This window comes from Muntiacus reevesi, chromosome 6 (genome assembly GCF_963930625.1).
Source record: "Muntiacus reevesi chromosome 6, mMunRee1.1, whole genome shotgun sequence".
NCBI classification, from domain to species: domain Eukaryota; kingdom Metazoa; phylum Chordata; class Mammalia; order Artiodactyla; family Cervidae; genus Muntiacus; species Muntiacus reevesi.
The window spans coordinates 109,750,661-109,774,673 of NC_089254.1; the positions used below are offsets into that span (position 1 = coordinate 109,750,661).

General features: G+C 48.1%; 1 protein-coding gene across 1 annotated transcript in view; it reads left to right on the forward strand.

Annotated features, from left to right (window-relative positions):
- Nucleotides 1–24,013, forward strand: part of DPP6 (dipeptidyl peptidase like 6) — a 778,594-nt gene that overhangs the window by 136,893 nt on the left and 617,688 nt on the right. The window lies entirely within an intron of this gene.

Consider the following 24,013-nt stretch of genomic DNA (forward strand, 5'->3'; position numbering starts at 1 on the left):
AAATGAACAGACTGTCACCCTTCAGTGTATCCTCGTGTTCCTTCTTCTTGTTCATTTAATGAATGAATAAGTGAAGTTAGCACATTTCTGTGTTATTGAGACTCATCTGAATTTCTTGGAGCGCCTTTGCGTCTCTGTTAAATGTCGGTTTTCGGGAAGATAATTACCTTTCAGCTGCGTGCTTTCAAGGAGCACCTGGGCTTTATGGCCAAGCGCCAAGCCTACCCAAGGCCTTTGACTTGGATTCATCTGACAACATGGCTTTCAGCATGCCTCAGCCCGTCAGAAAGCAGCAGGATGCCTGGCTCTGTTGGGACCTGGACCCCTCCCCAGAAGTCTTCAAGAGTCCTCTCAGAGTGGTCTCCAGTCCCATAGTCTAGTGGACCCCAGATCTTCACTGCAATCCAGCCTGCTCCCCAAATAATCCTGGAGAGTCCTGCCTCCTTGCCTTGCCTAGAAATTCCATGAGATTCAAGAAAAACCTCTATTTTCCTCTCTCACCTCCAAGTTGCTATGTTTGGGGGCCCTGTTTGAGTCTCCTCCTCCATGAGATTGCCCCGTTCTGAGCTTATTTATAGCCTATGCTGCCAGTTTAGCATCTAACCAGACCCTGTTTGGTGTTGTTAGCAAGCTTGATGGTGTGAGTAGACAATGCGTACTTCCGTAACCCCGGCAGAGCTTAACACGGTGCACGGCACATCTTCTGCCTTGATGCTGTGATGGTGGTGAACTTGGGTCTGAGGATAGTTTACTGAGGGTCAGCAAACACAACAGAGATAAAGCTGTGACTCTAGAGTGAAAGTCACAGTCGCTCAGTTGTGTCCGACTCTTTGCAACCCCACAGGCTGTAGGCCGCCAGGCTCCTCTGTCCGTGGGATTCTCCAGGCAAGGATATAGGGGTGGGTAGCTGTTCCCTTCTGCAGGGGATCTTTGCAACCCAGGGATGGAACCCGGGTCTCACTCTTTGCAGGTGGATCCTTTGCTGTCTGAGCCACCAGGAAAGCACTACAGAGAGTGATGGTTTATTGGGAGAAATAAGAGAATCCACGGGGAGTAATCAGACCACAGCTTCCCTTGGACAGAAAGCGTTCACACACCTCTGTGTGCTGCCTCTGCGCTGGCATTGTCTGAAATCTGCCTCTCACTCCGTGACGTCGTAACCAAGGACCACGGTGGCGGTCCCCACTGACCCAGCTCAGCCAGCTTTATCTATGGACGCTGAGGCCCTGTAATGAAGCCCTCCTGACAACCCAGCATGTCCACGCCCCAGTGCCTGTTTGTTCTGGATAAGAATCAATAATGTTCAGTTAGCATTATAGATTATGTCACCAAGCAGTTAATTTAGAGTGTCATTGCTTTGCACCTTGTATCCTGACCTAACCAAGCCTGATGACATCTGCCTAGAAGCCCACACCACCAGCATGGAAAAGGGCAGAGAAACTAACCTCTCCTCCTCCCAGACCTAGAATTGCACTCCAACGGGAGCAGTGCACCCAGCCTTTGGCCTCCCTCCCCGGGAGCACAAGAGAGATGAATCATTCTCTCTGATGCCTTCCTTGGCACCCTGGGCAAAGAGCAGGGTCATCTGGGGTTTTAGAACTGGAGTCAGCACTCAGCCATGTAATGTGGGCTATGCCTCATGTCTGCATGTTGCCCTGTCATCTCTTTATTTAACTGGTCAAGTGTTTATTTCTTTATTTGGCTGCGTTGGGTCTTAGCTGTGGCTCGTGGGACCCGCACTGTGTCAGGTGGGGTGTTGTATTGAGACACAGGGATTCTCTAGTTATGGTGCCCAGGCTTTGGTGTTGTGCTCATGGGGCTCACCTGCTCTGCCCCATGGAGGAATCTTACTTCCCTGACCAGGGATTGAACTTGTGTCCCCTGCATTGCAAAGCAGGTTCTTAACCACGGGGCCATCAGGGAAGTCCTGCACTGTCATTCTTTTTGAACGCTTTCTTTTTCCTTACATAGACAGGGTCGTTCTGTGGTCTAAGGCCATCTTTTGCTTGTTCTCTCTGACTCATGCAGAGAGTGAGAGAGTGGACAAATGGGCTTTCGGTATAATTTTCACTTCGTGTATTTTAAAATTACTCCAGCAGCTTAAGCATTATACAACTTTGATTCTATAGCAGAGATAAGTCTATGTTCAAAAGGTTACAGATCTTAAGGACCTCACCTGTAGATGTGCAGATGTGATGCATGCATGTATTAGGCAGGGTGCTTCACAGGAACAAAACCAATAGAATGTATGTAGGACATATATGTGTATTTATTATGAGGAGTCGGCTCATCTGTTTATGGAGACTGTCACGTCCCAAGATCTGCAGGTGAGTTGGCTGGCTGGGGACCCGAGAGAGCTGACGGGTAGCTCCAGTCTGAATCCGAAGGCCTGAGAACCAGGAACACTGATGATACAAGTTCTCTTACAAAGATCAGAAAAGACTGATGTCCCAGTTAGAGGCAGTCAGCCAGGATGAGTTCCCACTTACTTAGGGAGCAGTCACCTGTTTTGGTCTATTCATCAACTGATTGAATGAGGCCCACCAACATCAGGGAGAGAAATCTGCTTTCCTCAGTGTAAGGATTCAAATGTTAGCCTCATCCAGAAGCACCCTCACAGACACACCCAGGACAATGTCGGATCAAGTATCTGCATGCCCCACGGCCCAGTCACCTTGATATAAAATTAGGCATCACGGTGCATAGGGCATCAGAAGGTTCCAAGCCCTCTCTTCTGTCCTCTGTTGTGTAACTTGACCTTCAGCCTCTAAGTTCAGGAGTGAGTCTTGGCGCCCGGTGAGGGTCTGATGAGGATGGAGTGAGTTGGTGAGGCCTGGCGTTTGTTGTTTTCCTCTGCTTCTGAATACATCGCCATCTTTCCTGACTTTCCCTGATAAAGCCCCTGGTGAGCACAGCCTCATTGTCTGTCGGTCGTCATGGTCCTCCCAGATCCTTGTCACAGCTACTCACCTGGGCCACGAATGTCCAGGGGAGTTTCACAGGGGTTACCACATGTCGGGAGGCCTGGCTGGAGACACCAGCTGGGGTGCATCTGGGGTTGCTTGCTGTCTCCTAAGTCACAACCTCCTCTCCTTCCCTCTACCATCCCCTTCCCTCCACATTCTGACTCCTTAGTGGTTTCAAATGTTCAGCCACATTTAGAGAAGGCTTGTTGACTATTTGTAACCTTTCCAGCATCCTTTATTAATTAGGCAGGACATTTTTTTTTTTTTGATGAACAATAGATATTGGACAAAGCTAATTGGCAGCTGAGTTAGAATTACCTGTTTCATCATCTGTTTATCCCTCTACAAGTTATCTATAAAGACTTGGCATGTGAGCCTAGTGCTGTGTTAGTGATGGAAAGACGAACTGCAGGGCATCTCTGCCCTCAGCAGCAGTTTTTGAGGAACTGTCCTGATCATGAAGGGCCCCATCTGTAACACTGGGCACCCCTCAGGCTGTTGGACTGTCTTCTCTACCTGGGCTTTCAAATAGGAATTGCCTTACAGGTCACATGCCAGGGTTCTGATTTAATCACTTAGGGCTATGGTTTTATGAAAGGTCCCCCAGGGGTCTTCTTTGGTGGCTCACATGATAAAGAGTCTACCTGCCAGTGCAGGAGATATAAAGAGACACAACTTCAATCCCTGGGTTGGGAAGATCCCCTGCAGAAGGAAATTGCAACCCATTCCAGTATTCTTGCCTGGAGACTGACATGGACAGAGAAGCCTGGCGGGCTATCGTCCATGGGGTCATAAAGAGTCAGATATGACTAAGTGACTGATGCTTTCACTTTTCAACTGGTTCTGATGTGTGGCCAGGGATGAGAACTAGCGGGGTGGAGCTTGGAAGACACCTGGGTCTTTAAAAATCTCTTGAGGCACTGAGAAAAATGTTTGGGAGGCTTTGATAATGCCAGTGCTAATGGTCAGGGTCCAAAACTATTGAGGTCATTCCGGAGCATTTTCATCTCAGAAAATTTTAAGACAAGTAAAACCTAGTGGTTTCTGTCTCCTGTAAGAACTCTTAAGAGAAACTCACCATCTCCTGAGTTAGGTTGCAAGTATCATTTTTCCTCCTGAGTTTTCTTCAGAAGAGTGGTGAGAGATTAAAAGAAAATCAAAACAGTGCTATTATAACTTTAGTAGCTGGAAAATGCAAGTCTGCAAATTTTTATTGCTTGAAACATTAGTCCTACTTTGGCACAGACTGCAAAGCTCTGTGTTAATTGAACAAGTGCTGTTCAAGGCAGGAAACTTCGTGTCTCCTTTGGACAGTCCCAGTAGGACATTAGTGGGATCTTCTGAGAATTGGCCTCCTTTTCTGATTTTGTGAGCTTCCCTTCCCCAGCAAAGAGTATCCCTCTGAGATTAGTGAGGGAACCCCTATCGACATGGCCCCACAGCTCTAGCTGGATCTTTCGATGTGTTCAGCTTTCATAATCAGCAGTAAAAAGAGAAACTTGAGTCATAGTTTCAGGTAGTAAGGAGAGGATTTCCATTTTAAAGATGGATTTTTCCAGGCACTCAAAGTCTGTGATGGTGTAGGTGTATGCCTACGGAACACATGTATTGCCATGAGGACCTCATCCGTGTTTAGATTCTGAACCCCTTCAGATGCCTTCCAGGGGCACTCGTATAAATAGGAAGGCATCAGCAGGTCGCAGTGGGGAACTTTGAGGCTGGACCCATGCAACAATTACTCATCATTTCTGCCTCACTAGACTCTGTGTAAGATATACTGTAGATGAGTCTGTTGCTCATGGTGACTTTAGGAATAGGAATTAGTGGATCCATGTATAATGGTTCTATTGAAGGAAACAGATTTTAACTGCATAAGTGAGAGGGCAGCATGGTCTCAGCATGTATGCACACACAAACACACACACGGAGCTATGTGAGGTGTCGCTGTGTTAAGTAACCGTGTTGTGGTGATCATCTCATTTCATACACACACACACACACACACACACACACACACACACACATATACATATATCAAATCGTGATGCTGGGAAAGATTGAAGGCAGGAGGAGAAGGGGATGACAGAGGATGAGATGGTTGGATGGCATCACCGACTCAATGGACATGAGTTTGAGCAAGCTCCCGGAGTTGGTGATGGACAGGGAGGCCTGGCGTGCTGCGGTCCATGGGGTCGCAAAGAGTCAGACATGACTGAGTGACTGAACTGAACTGAACTGATGTAAAATCATCATACACACCTTAAACTTACACAGTGTTGTCAAATATATTTCAATAAAGTTAGGGAAAAAATTTAATTAAAGCGATGACGTGGGGATGTAGAAGAAACAGCCGCATGTGAGCTTTATTGGAACTCTGATAATCACTGTGAACGCGTTCACCTGTTTCCATGCGTGTGTGTGTTTCCTCCCAGCATTTTATTCTCCCTGCTGTGCTCACTCATGGCTCCTCTCCTCCACCTCCTACCTACCCTACCCTTGACCTCCACACCCCAAACTAGCGCCCCCTCATTCGCATCCCCCACACTCCTCATGCTGGTCCGTCCAGGAAGCCCTCACCCTCTGAGTTCACCCCCGTGGTTCCATCTTCAGATAGACTCTTGTGTTGCACCCCCAGCCCCCTCTCTCTCTTCCCGGGAATCTTCCTCCATCATAGACTCCCCCATCCCACAGAGGTGTTTTTGTTTTGTTTTTTAAACATTTCCCCCTTCTGTGCAGTGAGCTTCCTGATAACAGGGAACAGGTCTGATTTTACCTCTGGATTCCTGAACTTAGCTCAGAACCCTTTATCAGGCTTTTGAACCGTTCAAAAATATCAACTAATACAGACACACAGACACACAAACCACAATTTCTTTCTTGATTGTTGTGGTCTCAGGACAGGATTTTGACTTTTGACAGTAGAGTGTATAGATTGGCAATAAGGACATTAGAAGTTCAATAAACGTGGCTTTAGGTTCTGATTTTATCATTTATTAGCTGATAAACTTGATTACTTAAAATGTTTTTTTTTTTCTCCTTAAAAATAGTATATATTCACAATATTTATTGAAAGCATCAAATACGGAAATGAGATAATGTTAGCTCATGCCTAGTATATAAAATTTGCACTTAGCATTTAGAGTATATGTTTTCGCTGCTGTTTTGGCATTGAAGTTGTACAAATACAAGGAGATAGTGGAATATGGCAATAATTATCAGGATAAGATAGGGCCCAAATCCCATCCCTGAAGAAATACTTTTCTCTACACAGTATGGACAGGACCGCTACTCAGGGCTGAGGCCATTTTCAGTGGCTCGGGGTGGTCTGGCCATCAGACGTCTTTCCTTGACTTCCTGACCCCAGGTCAGAAGCTTGCCGGGGCACGTGGCCTGGGCTCTGTGTAGCTGTCACAGAAACATCACCTTCCCTGGGGGGGTTGCAACAACCACAGCAGGAGCAAGGTATAACTAGGACAGAGGCAGCTGGGTGAGTCATAAATGGTGACAAGCCCAGGTATATCTGTGCACTGTAAGTGCTGGTGCTCAGGGGACCAGGAGGAAAGAGCTGAGAAGACACGAGAAGGGCAGAGATAGACCCCCTGCCTTCTGAGCCATCAGGTTCGTGCTGTGATCGCAGCACCTCCCCAGAGGCGGGAGGACCAGCCTCTGCTCAAGCTGCTGCCCCACACCTGTGCCCATGTTGCCCCTCCATGAGCAGTGCAGTTTCCCGTATCACAAGGAAATAGAGGTCATCAGAGCCACCGGAGTGTGCTCTCCAACAAGTCACACACTACGGGAAGGGCCTGTTAAACAGAGGTGTGGCTGAATGGTCTCTCTGACTGTGGTTAGCGGCTGTAGAGGGGCTGTGAGTATGTCCAAGGGAAGTGATTGATTATGGAGCCTGTATCCCCACAGTGAGCCCTGGAATGATGTTCCCTTTCTCTAATGATCCTCTCTTCTCTCACAGTAGAGCTGTGGGCCCTCTTGTGTGCAGTTCCCATCTGACAGCCCCACGGGGGATCTCCACCTGGATCTCCAGGAACAGCGTGGAGAGGCATGGCCGTCATCACCGTTCTGTAGTCCAATTCAGAGAAACTGCTTTCTATGGCCCAAACATGCATCACTTAAATCATGTCCGACTCTGCACCCTATGAACTGTAGCCCGCCAGGCTCCTCTGTGTATGGGATTCTCCAGCAAGAATACTGGAGTGGGTTTCCATCACCTTCTGCAGGGGATCTTCCCAACACAGGGATGAAACCTGCGTCTCCTGCATTGGCAGGCGGGTTCTTTATCACTGGTGTTGCTGGGAAGCCCAAATATGCGTCACCCGGGAGCTAAACTGCCTCATGGGAGCAGGCAGCTCCTTGACGGGATGCCTCTGAGGAAGTCCTTGGAACTTCCATCCTGTTTCTCACTCGAGATCCTGGCTTCTCCATGCAGCCTGCAACAGCACAGAGGCTCTGGCCCTGCCCAGGGTGTCATTGAGAGGACAGAGTCTCCAGTGACCTCCAGATGCTTTAAATGAAGGAGAGGTAATTGCATCATTAGCCTTCCCCTTCCCCGTGGGGATGAATGATAGACCCTGATGAGTCTCATTTGAAAGGGTGCTGCTTGCACGTGCACCTGGATCCTTGCACGTGCAGGTTCTGATCTCACAGGACGAACGGAAGTCACATAGCTCAGGACACCCTTGTGGCAGGTCACTATCAAGGTTAAGTGGGGAGAAGTGTGTTTGTTTTCTGGGGCCTGATTGATTGTATAGGAGAGCTTTGTCTGGAAGCAGCAATAGCCCAGGTCTGTGGTTTTACTTCTGTTACCAACTGGGTTAGTGACCTTGTACATGCATATGCGTGTGTGTGTGTGTGTGTGTCGGTGTGCATTTGATATTATACATTCATTCAGTCACAGGTGACGCTAGTGGTTAAGAATCTGCCTGCAATGCAGGAGACTTAAGAGACGCAGATTCGATCCCTGGGTCAGGAAGATCCGCTGGAGAAGGAAATGGCAACCCACTCCAGTATTTTCACCTGTAAAATCCCATGGACAGAGGAGCCTGGTGGGCTACAGTCCATAGGGTCGCAACAAGTCAGACAGGACTGAAGCGACCGAGTACCTCCATTCCCTGGAATTCTTTACTATGTAGACACACACATGCACACATATACATGGAATGAATATATATAGTGGATATACGTGCATGTTTATATAAGCAATGTTTGGTCACAAGCTGAACTTGATTCACTGTCTCCTGTGCTGAACCCCACTTCCTCTGTCACAGGCATTACATGATAACTCAGGTCAGGTGCCTGCTCTAATATGTTTTAATAAACACGCCTTTGCAATGCCACCTTGAAATAGCACACCGTCCTTCATTAATCATCACTGATATTTTTCTCCTCCAAGTGTTTGCTTTCCTTTATGAAGAACAGCTTCAGTGCTCGCTGGCTTTGCCCTTTTAATTAAGCTTTTTATTTTGAAGAAATTATAGATTCATGTGCATGTATACGAAATAACACAGCAGGACCTCGAGTGCCCTTCCAGCCCCGCCCCCCTCACCGTGGTGCCCCGCCACGGGGACCAGAGGCAAACACCACACCAGACGCAGATCCTGGTGCAGACAGAATGCCCTGCATTCTGTCCCCACAAGGCCCTCCCGGGGCCCATTTTACGGCCGGTTCTGCACCCTCCTGCCCTCACCCTTCCTTAACCCTGGCATCCACTCATCTGTTCTCTAGCTCGGTGACTTTTTCATTTCCAGTGAAAGTGAAAGCCTCTCAGTCGTGTCCGACTCTTTGCAAGTCCATGGAATTCTCCAGGCCAGAATCCTGAAGTGGGTAGCCTATCCCTTCTCCAGCGGATCTTCCCGACCCAGGAATCGAAACAGGGTCTCCTGCCTTGCAGGCGGATTCTTTACCAACTGAGCCATGAGGGAAGCCCCAACTGTGACATAAATGGAACCACACAGTGTGTGGTAGTGACTTTCCTGATGACTCAGACAGTAAAGCGTCTGCCTGCAATGCGGGAGACCCGGGTTCAATCCCTAGGTCAGGAAGATTCCCTGAAGAAGGAAATGGCAACCCACTCCAGTGTTCTTGCCTGGAAGATCCCATGGATGGAGAAGCCTGGTAGGCTGCAGTCCACGGGGTCACAAAGAGTCGGACACAACTGAGCGACTTCACTTTCACTACACGGTAGGTAACCTTAGGGGGTGCCTTTTTCCACTCAGCGTATTTCTGTGGAGAGGATTTATATCCATCCACTCCTGTGGCTTCATCTTGAACGAATCCCAAGTCTGAAATCCTAGAGTTAGGATCCAAGGACCCCAGAGCCATAGAACATCTCCCCACTCACCCCTCCCACCCCGCTACCCACCCCTACCCCCGCCCCCAAGTGACAGAGGCTCAGAAAGTTCGTCTGTCAAGGAGAGATCATTCACAAGCTGAGTGCAAAGCTCTTGACTTTTGCCAAAACTGGGACTCTGAGAGGAAGCCCCGTTAGCAGCTTCCCGACTGGGGGTACTTGACCACCCACCTTCCTGGTCCCCAGCACGGCCATGGCCTCTGGTGCATTGAAACATATGCATCTCCTCTAATGCTTCGTCAAATTTGACTTATCAATGCTTCGGATGGAAGGAAGGTCCCTAGAGCAGCCAGAAACGGGCGTGACCTTCCACAAGATCAGGGTGTCTTCCTTGCCTCTCCTTTGGCTAAAGTCTTCACCCCCCGCCACCCCCGCAGTGGGTTGTTCCACCTCTTGCCTCGCTCTCTGCTTTCCTCTCCAGGAACATTCTATTCCTTGACCATTTCAGACCAGGACCCCCAAGGCCTTGCACTGGGGACCTCTCACCCCCTAACACTCCATGTTAACTGCAGCCCTGTAGGAAAAAGGGGACCTTTGTGTTTCCCAGGGGATCAGACTTAGCAGGAGGAGGGAAGACCTTCTTGTTGCCTAGCAACCACTCAGTCTATCAGAGCTCATCCAGTGAAAAGCCTCCACCCTCTGAGCTCCCAGTTTCCTCTGCTGAATTCGGTTGATAGCATCAGGAGATGTTCCCCCAGCTCCCGGTTCTCCTGTATGAAAGAAGCCTTCTCCTTTCTTCTCCAGACTTGTGTGTGATTCTCCAGAGCCTGCATATCCTGAATTGCAGTTTGCTAACTTTGCTTTTCCTGAATAAATCCATTTTGCTGGTTAGAAAAGGGGGAGGGGGCTCCCACCACCCCCGTGTCTCTCTGCTCTGCTCTCTCAGCACCTGCGTGCTCTTTCTGATTGGAGTCCTCAGCCCTCCCTGGCCCCCCGGGCTGTCGGCCACCCCCACAACCCTGCCCTGGTCTGGCAGCCAAAGCAGCACAGAGGCTGAGTCCTGCAAGAGAAAGGGAGGGAGGGAGGGGCCGTGAGCCCGTATCCTTGAGTCTTCCTGTCCCAGATACACTGACAGCTCACAAAGTCATCTTTTTAAAACAAATTTATTTATTTACTGACTTCTTAGTTGAAGTATAGTTGATGTATAATGTTGTGCTAGTTTCAGGCGTATAGCCATGTGATTCAGTGATATGCGTATATAACTTCTCCCTTTATAAGTCATTACAAAATAGAGTATAGTTCCCTGTGCTATACAGTAGGCCCTGGTTGGTTCTCTCTTTTATATACATGTGCATGTGCTCAGTCGCCTCTGGCTCTTTGCGACCCCATGGGCAAGAATACTGGTGTGTGTGCACACTCAGACGAGTCTCCTGCTCTGTGACCCCATGGACTGTAGCCCGCCAGGCTCCTCTGTCCATGGGATTCTCCAGGCAGGATTACTGGAGTGGGGTGGCATGCCCTCCTCCAGGGCATCCTCCCGACCCAGGGATCGAACCTGCGTCTCCTACGTCTCCTGCACCAGCAGGTGGATTCTTTACCTCTAGCTCCACCTGGGAAGCCCTATTTTATATATAGCAATGTGTGTTTATTAGGGTTAGGTGAACTTATATACAAAACAGAAATAGACCCACAGACATAGAAAACATACTTGTTACCAAGGAGGAAAAGGAGAGGGTAAATTATATGTTTGGGATTAACATATAACAAAGTTACCTTTTAATATACATTAGAAACATTCTGAATGTGTTTGAACTCATGTGACTAAGTCCGTTGACCTCTTTCTTAGCCATGCTCCTCACACACCCCGTGGACCCACCAATCCATCCAAGCAATAATAGGGAGCATTTATTTATAAGACTAACTGTTGGTCCAATTCATTCTTTTCTCCTCCGTGTGTCAGAAACCATTGAAATGCCCTTGAATAATATGTGAGAAGGGTTTTATTTTAGAGTGACAAAAATCTTTTAGAAATAGAGGAGGTCATTGTACGACATGTGTACTGAATTCCACTGAATTGTTTACTTTAAAATGGTTGACTTTATGACACAAGAATTTCACTTGGGTCAATTATTCTTTTAAATGTAAATGATGTCCCTTCAGAGGTATCGTCCCCAGTTTTCCCTCAGTAGACACTCCTCATATCTACAGGGAAGTAGATAGAACATTCTTGAATATATTCAAGCAGAAAGTAAGGGGAGCCAAAGAGTGAGAAAGGAGAATGGGACTCAAAGATGCTTTTCTTCTCAGTATCAGCTCCTTAAAATGGCGTCAGATTAAAGACTCGGAGTTGGGGCCTTTGTGTCTTTAGACTGGAAGCATTTTGTGGGGGAAATACCAAGATGAAAGCGTGAAGTATGTTGCTGGCAAAGAAGCATTAACACACCCACAGGGCACATGTATAAAAGTTGCCAGTGGCGATCTTATCCTTTAAGATCCAGGGCTTACTGTCGATACAACCAACTCCAGCTAATCATTCTAACCGTGAAAACCTAATCATATGCATTTCCTAACCTTCTGAATTTGCAAGTGTACTGTCATTTGTTTCTGTGTAGTAGGAAGACACACATACAGTGTTTGGGAGGATGTACATTTTACTTTTAGATTTTTCTATAGCGTATTTATCAATTTGTATGATTTTGAAAAAACAATGTATAACGTTAGCACCAAATATATACAAATGCAATTATGCTGAAGCTGCTGAATCTGACGGGTTCCCTGCTTCACTTTCTACTGCCTGTTCACAGTTGAATAGAGCAGAAGCCCAAAAGGCCAGATCACAGTGATCTGTAATTTGCAGTTAATCAGGTGTGACTGTGGAGTAAGATGATTTCCAACCACCGTCAACAAAAAATTAATCGATCAACCCAAGAAAGAAATGGAAAATTGTATTCAAGCCGGATGTGAGGTTATTACCCGTGGGAGAGTGTCTCAGAAAGCTCTGAGAACCTGTTCTGCCCATTAAATTCAAAGCAGTTATGTAAGTTTTTTGAGACAGAGGGCCGTGCATCAAATGATGTGTTACTGTCAGTTTACATAATCCAGATCTAAGCAGCATCATGTGACCCCTTATAAGATCAAGGGGAAATGTTATCTTTCAGGATTTGTTTTGCTGATGTTGGGAGAACTTTGCTGTTGATGGATGAGCAGGTATTCCTGCCAATGGGGGATGTGTGGTCCATACATGACGCAGATACACATGCATAACAGAGGGAGAGGAGGCCAAAATTCAGTTCAGTTCAGTTCAGTTGCTCAGTCATGTCCGACTCTTTGTGACCCCATGAACCGCAGCACGCCAGGCCTCCCTGTCCATCACCAACTCCTGGAGTCTACCCAAACTCATGTGCATTGAGTCGGTGATGCCAACCAACCATCTCATCCTCTGTCGTCCCCTTCTCCTCTTGCCTTCAATCTTTCCCAGCATCAGGGTCTTTTCAAATGAGTCAGCTCTTTGCATCAGGTGGCCAAAGTATTGGAGTTTCAGCTTCAGCATCAGTCCTTCCAATGAATATTCAGGACTGATTTGCTTTAGGATTGACTGGTTGGATCTCCTTGCTGTCCAAGGGACTCTCAAGCGTCTTCTGCAACACCACAGTTCAAAAACATCAATTCTTTGGCCAAAGGGCAGAAGAGAATTTTTGTCTAAATTTTTCTTGTCTTGCCTTGAAAATAGGAATTTTATTTCACACCATGAAACAAGTTAGCTTTTAAACAGACCCCGAGCAAAGTATAGAGTAAGACTCAAAACTGCCTTTCAGTTCAGCCTCTTGGTTTATAAGTGAAGAAGCAGAACCCAGAGAATCTTCTTTTGACTAGGAATTTTGAAGGCAAAATGCTGTTTAAAAAGTATCATCTGTTTTGAAGAGCCTTTGTGTTCTGATTTTATATGTAATTGAATTCTCCTAGTTACAGATCACTCTGATCTTTTTTATCCAGAGGCATGGCACAGAATGAGCTTCTCTGGTGGCTCTGTCAGTAAAAATCTGCCTGCAACGCAGGAGACCCGGGCTCGATCACCGGCTCAGGAAGATCTCCTGGACAAGGAAATGGCAACCCACTCCAGTTTTCTTGTCTTGGAAATCCCATGGACAGAGGAGCCTGGTGGGCTGCAGTCTATGGGGTTGCAAAGAATCGGACACAACAGAGCAAGTGACACTTTCATTCACTTTCATTACACAGAAAATAGGCATGGGTGAATAGTTTCTCATTTTAAAATGGAAAGAAAAATCTTTCACCTCCAAAAGTGATTACTAACAGTATGTTTGAGAGCCCTTTGGACAGCAAGGAGATCAAACCAGTAAAGGAAATCAACCCAGAATATTCATTGGAAGGACTGATGCAGAAACTGAATCTCTAATGCTTCGGCCACCTGATGTGAAAAGTTGACTCATTCATTGGAAAAGACCCCGATGCTGGGACAGAATGAAGGCAAAAGGAGAAGGGGGTGACAGAGGATGTGATGGTTAGATAACATCACCAACTCAATGAAGATGAGTTTGAGCCAACTCTGGGAGATAGTGAAGGACAAGGAAGCCTGGCGTGCTTCCTTCACGTAGCCCGTGAGGTTGAGAAGTCGGACCCTGCTGAGCGCCTGTGCAACAACAATATGTCTAATCACGCCTCTGTTTCCGGACGTGACTTAGAAAGAAAAGAGGCCCCAGGTCCGTGTGTGCTCAGAGTAGCAAAACCGTGTGCTGCTGCAGCTCCTCCTGGCATTTACAGGGATCCAGACTTGGAGGCTGAAAGCTTCTTCTGAGGTCAGAGTTGACGGGAGAAAGCGAAACACTCCCTGGACAAAATTAGAGCTGGACTCTACCCCTTAGAATCACCGAGATCTCACTGCATCTTTGTGTCTCTCCTTAGTATTTGAAGAGCCCCAGAAAACCAAAGATGTCCCACACCCCACAGTATTCGGGTCACCCCGGCTGCTTCATCCCATCTGGAGTGTGTGAGGGGCTATTTGTCACTACTGTAGTCATACTCCACTCTGCCCAACATAATAAATATTAAGCAAGCGCTATGTACTTACATAATTTGCAGAATTGATCGGCTGACTTAAAAGCTTGATTCCCTAACAAAAGAAAATGGAGTGCTTTGTGCAAAGGTTAAATGCACAGTTTAATTGGCAATTGTGCATTAGAAACCTATTGTAAAGCGATTACAGTTGGAGGGGACGGTCCAGATAGCACAGTCATGGAAATAAGTTTTCATTTTTGGCCATTAAAAAATCAGCTCCTGGAACTGGAGTGAAAAAATGGGACAGCCTCAGTCTGGATAAGTGCCTCACCAGAATGTAATTTTCTCCCTCCTACACTTTACCTCCTAACTCGGAATTTAGAACCTGTTAAGTATGCAGATTTTAAAGATTCTTTCCTTGCCTAAATAATTTATGCAAATCTAGCAAATTGTTAAATTTCAGAGAAATACACACACACACACATACATGATCTTGGTTATGATGGGTATATACCATTTAAGTTGAGGGAAATGGAAATCTAGCAAAGCCTTATGGAACTAATTTGGACTGAGTAAGAGCATTTCGTAACAGAGATTTCCCCCAAATATTAAGAGAATTCCTAGCAAGAAATTAAGACTGTCGCATCCCCTCGAATAGAAAGTAAATGATGAGGCTTCCCAGGTGGCTCAGTGGTGAAGAAGCCACCTGCATGCAGGAGACATAAAGAGATACGGGTTTGATCCCTGGGTCAGAAAGATCCCTTGGAGAAGGAAATGGCAACCCTTTATTCTTACCTAGAAAATCCCTTGGGCAGAGGAGCTTGGAGGACTGCAGTTCATAGGGTTGCGAAGAGTCAGACACATGTTCCAGTGAGGGATGAATCGTGAGCTTCGAGCAATGGGAAGAAGTCCTTGAAAAATCTGGTTCCCAAAAAGAACTGTCAGGTTTGGGAGGCTTGTTCCATTTCAGGCAGAGGTTACCTCAACAGTGAACTCCAGCCAGTGTATTACCTCCGGAATGTCCATCCTCTTTATTCCTCCTCCAGGGGATCAGCCCGACCCAGGGATTGAACCTGCATCTCCTGCATTGGCAGGTGGATTCTTTATTAACTGCGCCACCTGGGAAGGCAGCATCTCTCCGCTAGGTGCCTGCTTTACCAAAGGTTGCCTGGGGTTCCATCAAGGAATTCAGCCTCAGTGGACATGACTATTATTTTCAAGATTTTTTTTCTTAATGTGGACCATTTTTAAAGTCTTTATTGAATTTGTTACAATACTGCTTTCATTTTATGTTTTGTTTTTTTTGGCTGTGAGGCATACAGGATCTTAGCTCCCCAACCAGGGATGGAACCCAGGGCCCCTGCAGTGGAAGCTGAAGTCTTAACCACTGGACCAGCAGGGAAGTCCCAGTGGGTCTGACTTTCTTTTTTGTCTCTGATCACCATCTGCCAGTTTACAAAATGAGAAGTGGTGCCTCTGGTGTGAAATTCAACTCCCCTAGTCATTCCCAGATACTGGGAGTGCTTCGAAACCAGAAAGCCCTTCTTCATGTCTGGTTGAAAAGGATCCAGTGATACAAACTGGACTTAGTTTTCTATCCTCATAGGTAGAAAGTATGGGGCTTCCCAGGTGGCCCTAGTGCTAAAGAACCCATCTGCCAGGGCAGGAGACATAAGCGACTTAGGTTTGATCTCTGGGTCGGGAAGATCCCGTGGAGGAGGGCATGGCCACCCACTCTAGTATTCTTGCCTGGAGAATCCCATGGACAGAGGAGCCTGGCGGGCTACAGTCCTTAGGGTTGCAAAGAGTCGGACACAGCTGAGCGACTGAGCACGCAGGAAGAGAGTATAGAGAAGCGGAGTAGAAGCCACCGTGAATTAAGACCCTAGCTTCTCACTGTAAGTAAGAAAGGGATCTTTGCCTCTAGCTCACTGTGAAAGCCAGCTCGGGACTCCATCAGAGGCATCCAGTGCTGTTGAGATGCTAATGGTTGCTGTTGGTTCCAGGGTGGAAACATTAAGATTGTACTTATTTTTTTCTTGTCAAAGGGTGGAGCTGGCCAGTAGATGGTATTGACCTTTGGCTATTGATTGCAGGTATTGTAGTATATGCATTTAGACTCAGCATCCCCATCTCTAATGCAATGGAACTTTTCAAGGAGCTATAGAATTCTGCCTGGAAAATATCCATAGCTTCAGATTTTACTCTCTCTGGTTGGGTTGAGAAAACCTCACGGCAAGAAACTTGTTCCCAATTTTTGAACCAAATGGTGGTGAAGAGTAATTGAATAGATCAATAGTGACCTTTCATTCTCTTTTCCTATAACCCTCCAGCTCCCCAGGGGCTGGTAGAAAGGTCATTGTAACAGGGAGATAGACTCGAGAAGGTTCAAGTCTATCTTTTAACAAATTAACAAATGCCTCATTGGCCCAGCCTGGCTGCTCAAGACCCTGCCCTCCCTCAAGTCTTCCATGTCCGCATGGACATCCTGTCATCCATGATGGGGCCCAAGGGTAACTGCAGTGGGCATCACATCTTGGGGTGCTGCAGGGGTCTTCCCTGAGAAAATCCTCCTCTGTCCGTGGCCTGCCAGAGTGCCTGAATGCCTGTCACCTGTCACTGCTGGTGAAGAACTTGAGCCCTGGATGAGGGTGCAGAGCTCAGTTCTCCTTTTCATGTTCTTTTCCATCATGGTTTATCACAAGACACTGAATATAGTCCCCTGTGCCGTACAGTGGAACCTCATTGTCTATCCACCTACATAGAACAGCTTGCTTCTGCTAGCCCCAGACTCCCACCACACCCCTTCCCTGGCTCCCCCTGCCCATGGCAACCACAGTTCTGCTGTCTCGGCCTGTGAGTTGGTTTCTGCTTCATAAATAAGTTCATTTGTGTTATATTTTAGATTCCACGTATACGTGATGTCATACGATATTTGTCCTTCTGGCTTACTTCACTGAGTATGACAGTCTCTAGGTCCATCCAAGTTGCTTGCACTTGACATTATTTCATTCTTTTTTACGGCTGAGTAGCATTCCATTGTATCTATGTGCCACATCTTCTTTATTCATCTGTGTTGGGCGTTTGGGTCGCTCCCACGTCTCGGCTCTGGTGCACAGTGCTGCAATACACATAGGAGCACGTGTATCTTTTAGAATTATAGTTTTCTTCAGATATGTGCCCAGGAGTGGGGTTGCCGGAGCATATGGTAGCTCCCACGCTGTTTTCCATCGTTGCTGCACCAACTTACACTCCCATGGCACTGTCAGACAGCCTTCTCTCTTCTCCACGTCCTCTCCAGCACTGATTGTTTGTAGACTTTTAATCATGGCCATTCTGACCGGTGTGAGGTGGGCACTCACTGTAGTTTCAATTTTCATTTATCTAATAATTAGCAATGTTGAATATCTTTTCATGTGCCTGCTGACCATCTCTATGTCTTAGTTGGAGTAATGTCTGTTTAGGTCTTCGCCCATTTTTTGATTGTTTGATTTTGTTGTTGTTTTGTTTATTGTTTGGTTTTGCTGTTGTCGGAGTTGTATGAGCTGTTTGTATGTTTTGGGAATTACTGAGACTTCTTAATTACCCAATGACTTAGAGGAAAGTATAAAATGGTAATGATAGTAGTGCCTACCTCATGATGGCATTGAGCGGATGGTGTGAGTTAGCGCCTGTAAAGACCTCGATATAAGGCCTGACCTGGTAGAACTATGCAGTGCAATTAGCTATTTTTTACCATGTGACCTCAGCGCCCTAACAACTGGAATGTGAAAGGCGCTCAGTTGTGTTTGACTCTTTGCAACTCCATGGGCTGTATAGTCCATGGAATTCTCCAGGCCAGAATACTGCAGTGGGTAGCTTTTCCCTGCTTCAGGGGATCTTCCCAACCCAGGGACCAAACTCAGGCCTCCCGCACTGCACGTGGATTCTTACCAGCTGAGCCACAAGGGAAGCCCAATCTAACAACTGGAAAACACAGCAAAAAACAGCTCCCAGGGACTTGTGCCTCTAAGTATCTGGACTGTGGCTTTGGGGAAGGACATCTGCGGAGGGGATGGGTTGAGGGGGGCCTGAAGGCTGGCAGAGGATGGGCTGGGTGGAATCACAGAATTCCTGGAGGTGTCTTCTCTGTCCCGGAGCCCAGCCTGTGTCTCCAAGTCCATGCCCGTCCTTTTCCTCTTCTGTCTCTGACGTCAGTGTTCAGTGAGGAATTTCTGCAGGAAGTGATGGAGCCACGTGCAACGGTGACACAGAGGTGTCTGACAGCCCAGCTTCCCCCGCCCCGAGCCCCTGGAAACGTGCCGGCAAGATACCCCCAAGCGGGGCTGGCAGGGACCCCAGAGCCCTGCCCTCTGGCCCCTGGGTTTCCCGACGTCCAGTGCCACCTGCCTGGGGCTGCCCTCCTTTCCCACTTATGAGACCCCCGTGCCTCTCCCTCAGGGCTGTGCCCGGGTCGCAGGCAGAGAGGGATAAGGCACTGCCACCAGCCTGCGAGCACAGGGACCGTTGCCAAAACTCGAGGGAGGAGGCTGCCTGCCTCTGACCGCCCCGCCCACCAAGGGCGACCGCTCTGCCTCCATCAGCCGTGTTCCGTGCAGCACTGTCCGAAGTTAGGAATGAAACTCCCTCTGGTGCATATCCAGCTCCCCTGGTGGCTCAGACAGTAAAGAATCTGGCTGATAACGCAGGAGACGTGGGTGCGATCCCTGGGTTGGGAAGATCCCCTGGGTGCGGGCATGGCCACCCACTCCAGTATTCTTGCCTTGGAAGTCCCCTGGACAGGGGAGCCTGGGGGGCTGCAGTCCACACTAGTGGCTCAATCCACGTCCTCCTCGCCAGTCCAGTGAATACGGCGAGTCATCGGCGTGGCTTCCAGGGCCCCTCCAGACCCTCTGACGAAACCAAGGTCATGGGTCCTCGAATACACCTGTTGATGTGACCACCAGCCCAGGTGCAGGCCCTCTGCAAAACCCGAGAGGCAGACCGAAGGCCTCAGCTTTCCAGGGAATTCTCTGCATTTCCAGGCAGAAGCAGCTGTCTTCCTGGAGGATGGCCTTTGAGGGTCACTGACTTCTTCCTTTTGCTGCAACTAAATTGTGCCTCTAAGGGGCAGCTGGTAACCAGTTGAAGCCCCTGAGGACAGGTGACCGCAAACACTCTAAGCTTTGCAGGCACCGCCGCTAATGAGGAACAAAGTCACTGCTTATTTGAAACGGTGTCATGGCCCCAGAAGCTGTCGGCACCCTTGACACATTTCAAGTTAAGTGTTTAGGTTCTAAAGGACAGGGATTTCAAGACGAAAGTCTTTCTGAAAATTCCAGCAACCCAATTTATCCACCAAAGCCTTGAGCCAGCAGCTCTTTTACATTGGAGTGTTTGAAATGGAGATTTAAGAAGTGTGCTTTTGCTGAAGGGCCTCCAGAAAAAGACTTTCTGTGCTCGAGGATCCTTTCAAACCTTTCTGTAGAGTATTAACCAGCCCTAGTCCATGCCTGGAACACTGCAGGTACTCACTAGACATGTGGGTGGAAAAAAAATTTGCATCCTGGAATAGATAAGTGGCCCCTTTGATGGGGAGAGGAGAGACTGCAGGCCTTTGAGTCAGATGGCACACCCCGGTTCAGATGCCATGTCCACTTCTGGCTTGGTTAGCGAGTTACTTAAACCCAGAGGCTCTGTTTCCTTTATTAGCTCAGGACAAAGTAAGTATCTTGTAGTGTTCTTATGGGGCTTCCCTGGTAGCCCAGTGGTAAAGAATCAGCCTTCCAATGCAGGAAACTCAGGTTTGATCCCTGGGTCTGGAAGATCCCCTGGAGGAGGAAATGGCAAACTACTCTAGCATTCTTGCCTGGAGAATCCCCTGAACAGAGGAGCCTGGGGACCTACAGTCCATGGGGTCACAAAAGAGTTGGAGATGAGTTAGCGACTAAACCTCAACAGCAACAAGTGTTGTGATGAGGCTCAGATGAGCTCTTTGCTGGTCTACGGAGCAGTTTAGTAAGCATTAGCCTTGCCAGCACTTCTGCATTTGAAGTGGGGGCAAGGAGACTCGGGTAGTTGTAAGGAGACTTGTAGAAATGAGACAGTTTGGGGTGTGGATGCTCCTACAATAGTATAGCTGAGTGACGCCCCATTGCGCGTGTATGTACCACATCTTCTCCCCTTCGTCTGTCGGTGGGCCCTTAGATTGCTGACGTTGCTGCCACATGTTGGCTATTGTACATAGTGCTGCTATGAACACTGGAGTGCATGTATCTATTTGAACTAGCAACATAGTTTGAACTAAAGATTATCATACTAAGTGAAATAAGTCAGACAGAGGAGTGACAAATATGTGATATCACTTTTACGTGGAATCTTTTAAAAAGATGCAAATGAACTTACTTACAAAACAGAAATAGACCCACAGACATGGAAAACAAACATATAGTTCCCAAAGGTGGAGGGATAAATTAGGAAGATGGGGTTTACAGATTGGGGCTTCCCAGGTGGTTCAGTGGGAAAGAATCCACCAGCCAATGCAGGAGATGCAGGAGACTCTGGTTCGATCCCTGGGTCGGGAAGATCTCCTAGAAAAGGAAATGGCAACCCACTCCAGTATTCTTGCCTGGAAAACCCCATGGACAGAGAAGCCTGGCGGGGTACAGCCCATGGAGTCACAAAGAGTCCGACATGTTTGAGGACTGAGCATGCACCCACATAAAATAGAAAACCAACAGGGGCCTGCTATGTAGCACAGAGTACTATACTCAAGTTTTATTGTAACTTATCCAACATCACTGCAGATGGTGACTGCAGCCATGAGGTTAAAAGATGCTTACTCCTTGGAAGGAAAGTTATGACAAACCTAGACAGCATATTAAAAAGCAGAGACATTACTCTGACAACAAAGGTCCATCTAGTCAAGGCTATGGTTTTTCCAGTGGTCATGGATGGATGTGAGAGTTGGACTATAAAGAAAGCTGAGCGCCAAAGAATTGATGCTTTTGAATGGTGGTGTTGGAGAAGACTCTTGAGAGTCCCTTGGACCGCAAGGAGATCAAACCAGTCCATCCTAAAGGAGATCAGTCCTGGGTGTTCATTGGAAGGACTGATGCTGAAGCTGAAACTCCAGTACTTTGGCCACCTCATGTGAAGAACTGACTCATTGGAAAAGACCCTGATGCTGGGAAAGATTGAGGGCAGGAGGAGAAGGGGATGACAGAGGATGAGATGGCTGGATGGCATCACCAACCCACCGGACATGAGTCTGAGTAAACTCCTGGAGTTGGTGATGGACAGGGAGGCCTGGCGTGCTGCGATTCATGGGGTCACAAAGAGTCGGACACGACTGAGCAACTGAACTGTGAACTGATAAGGAAAAAGAATCTGAGTCATTGTGCTCTACAATGGAAACTAACAGGACATTGTAAATCAGCTGCACTTCAATTAAAAAGAAAAGGAATAGAAAAGAAGAGTCATAACCAGGGCTCCTTTCTGGGAAGCCAGCTGAGGTCTGCTGTTCATTGTCAAGGTCCTGTCACCCCCATCGGTTTGTCTTGGCGGGAGGGGAGCAGCCCCACTGCTTTTGCCAAGAGCCCGGGGACCAGCATCTGGGCATCACCTGAGAGCCTTTTTTAGAAGTGCCGCGTCCAGCTTCAACCCCAGGCAGGCTGACTCCAGATCTACATCTAACGAGATCCCAGCGGATTCATTCGCACTTTGAAAGGAGATGCCGGCTGGCACGCTTCAGCCCCATCTGGTGTCCTGGGTTCCTTGACTGATGGCAGCTGAGCCACATGATGAGGGCGGGCGGTTCTGGAGAATTTTCTGAACATGAGACTGAACCGTTCACCCTGCCAATAAAACAACCGGGCAGACCCATGTTGCACTAATCACACCTGCTGCTTTTAATATAACGGGCAACAACGGAGCGGTCCTGGGCCCCGTAGACAGATGCACTTGCCCAGTCCTCCTCCTTCCCTCTGCCTGCTGGAAACACTCACAGTGCCGAGTGCCTATCGGGACATGTCCACTCGGCAGCCAATTCATCTCTGAGCCTCCGGACAGCTCCCCAGGTGGCACAGTGGTAAAGAACCTGCCTGCCAATGCAGGAGACGCAGGAGACTCAGGTCCGTTTCCTGGGTCAGGAAGATCCCCTGGAGGAGGAAATGGCAGCCCACCCCAGTATTCTTGCCTGGAGAATCCCACGGACAGAGGAGCCTGGCGGGCTACAGTCCTTGGGGTCGCAGACAGTCAGACACTGCTGAGTGACTAAGCACATGTGGACGGGAGAACACACGTAACTTGGCACCGGAAGCCTCATGGGAGCCAAGGGGGACCCGGAGGCATCGGGAGGAGGGGGCACCAAACTACACAAGCTCTGGGGCCTGAGGGGACAGGTGAGCCTCTAGGATCCATCCTCCACGTGGGCCGCTGGACTCCCTCTGCCCACAGCGCTTGACTACCACCCGTCTCGCTGGGTAGTTCCACAAAGTCTCTTCCTGGAAAAGTAATGGGCTCCCCAGGTGGCACAGTGGTGAAGGATCCACCTGCCAATGCAGAAGACCCGGGATCGACCCCTGGGTCGGGAAGACTCCCCTGGAGAAGGAATGGCAACCCACGCTAATGTTCTTGCTCCCATGGATGGAGGAGGCTGGCGGGCTGCAGTTCATGGGGTCACAAAAATGTTAGACACAACTGAGTGACTGAACACACACACACACACACACAATGGACTGTGGCTCTCATTTGAGAACGCAAATTCAAATTTGTTGCCACGTGAAGATCCTAAGATAGTGTTTTGGAAGGTCTGGGGTGTGCGGAAGGGCCAGCTTCTAGGGACAGAGATCACGCTTGGGTCCAGGAGAGGGGCTGCAGAAGCCCTTGACTTCAGGGAGGGGTGAGGGGAACCTGTGTCAACGGCCCGGAGAGTCTGGCCAATCTGTCTTCATCCGGAGGAAGGGGTTATCATGACTCCTTTTTTGAAAGGAGGGTCTTTTTCACAATATAAACTAGTGAGGGCCGTTCTCTCCTCCCGCCCCCCAGGAAAGCAGCGCCAGCCCCCAGGGGCATGCCTGCCGGGAGAAGTGTGTCCTCACTCTCACAAATGGCCCCATACACGCTGCCATTTCCCTGCATAGCCTGACTATGACCATGTTTCAGCAGAGTTCACGTTTTTGTGATATTCTTGTTTTTGCCAAATTACAGACTTCACACGTTTAAGACTTCACACTTCAGCTGAATTCAATCTGACTTAGTGATTTAACCATGGAAGCGAAAACCCTCTCAGAAAGAGAAACAGAAAAAAGGCCCAAGGAAGTTAGTTGGGCATAGATGAACGTGTTAGTCACTCAGTCGTGTCCAGCTCTTTGCAACCCCATGGACTGGAGCCCTCCAGGCTCCTCTGTCCGTGGGATCCTCCAGGCAGGAATACTGGAGTGGGTTGCCATTCCTTCTTCTAGGGGATCTTCCCCACCCAGGGATCGAACCCTGGTCTCCTGCCTTATAGGCAGATTCTTTACCGTCGGAGCCACAAAGAAAACCCAGGAGACCTGTACTAATTCTGATCCATGTTCCGTATTTAGGAAGTCTCCCTTCCCAGAAAATGGGAATAAAAAAACTTACCTTGTAAAGACTGAAACACCAGCCTCACCGTAAGGAAATTGAATTTAAAACAAACAACAAAAAAAAAATCTCTCAAATTATCATTTGATCAGTATTCCGGGTAGATTCCCTTTGGCAAAAGCACAGA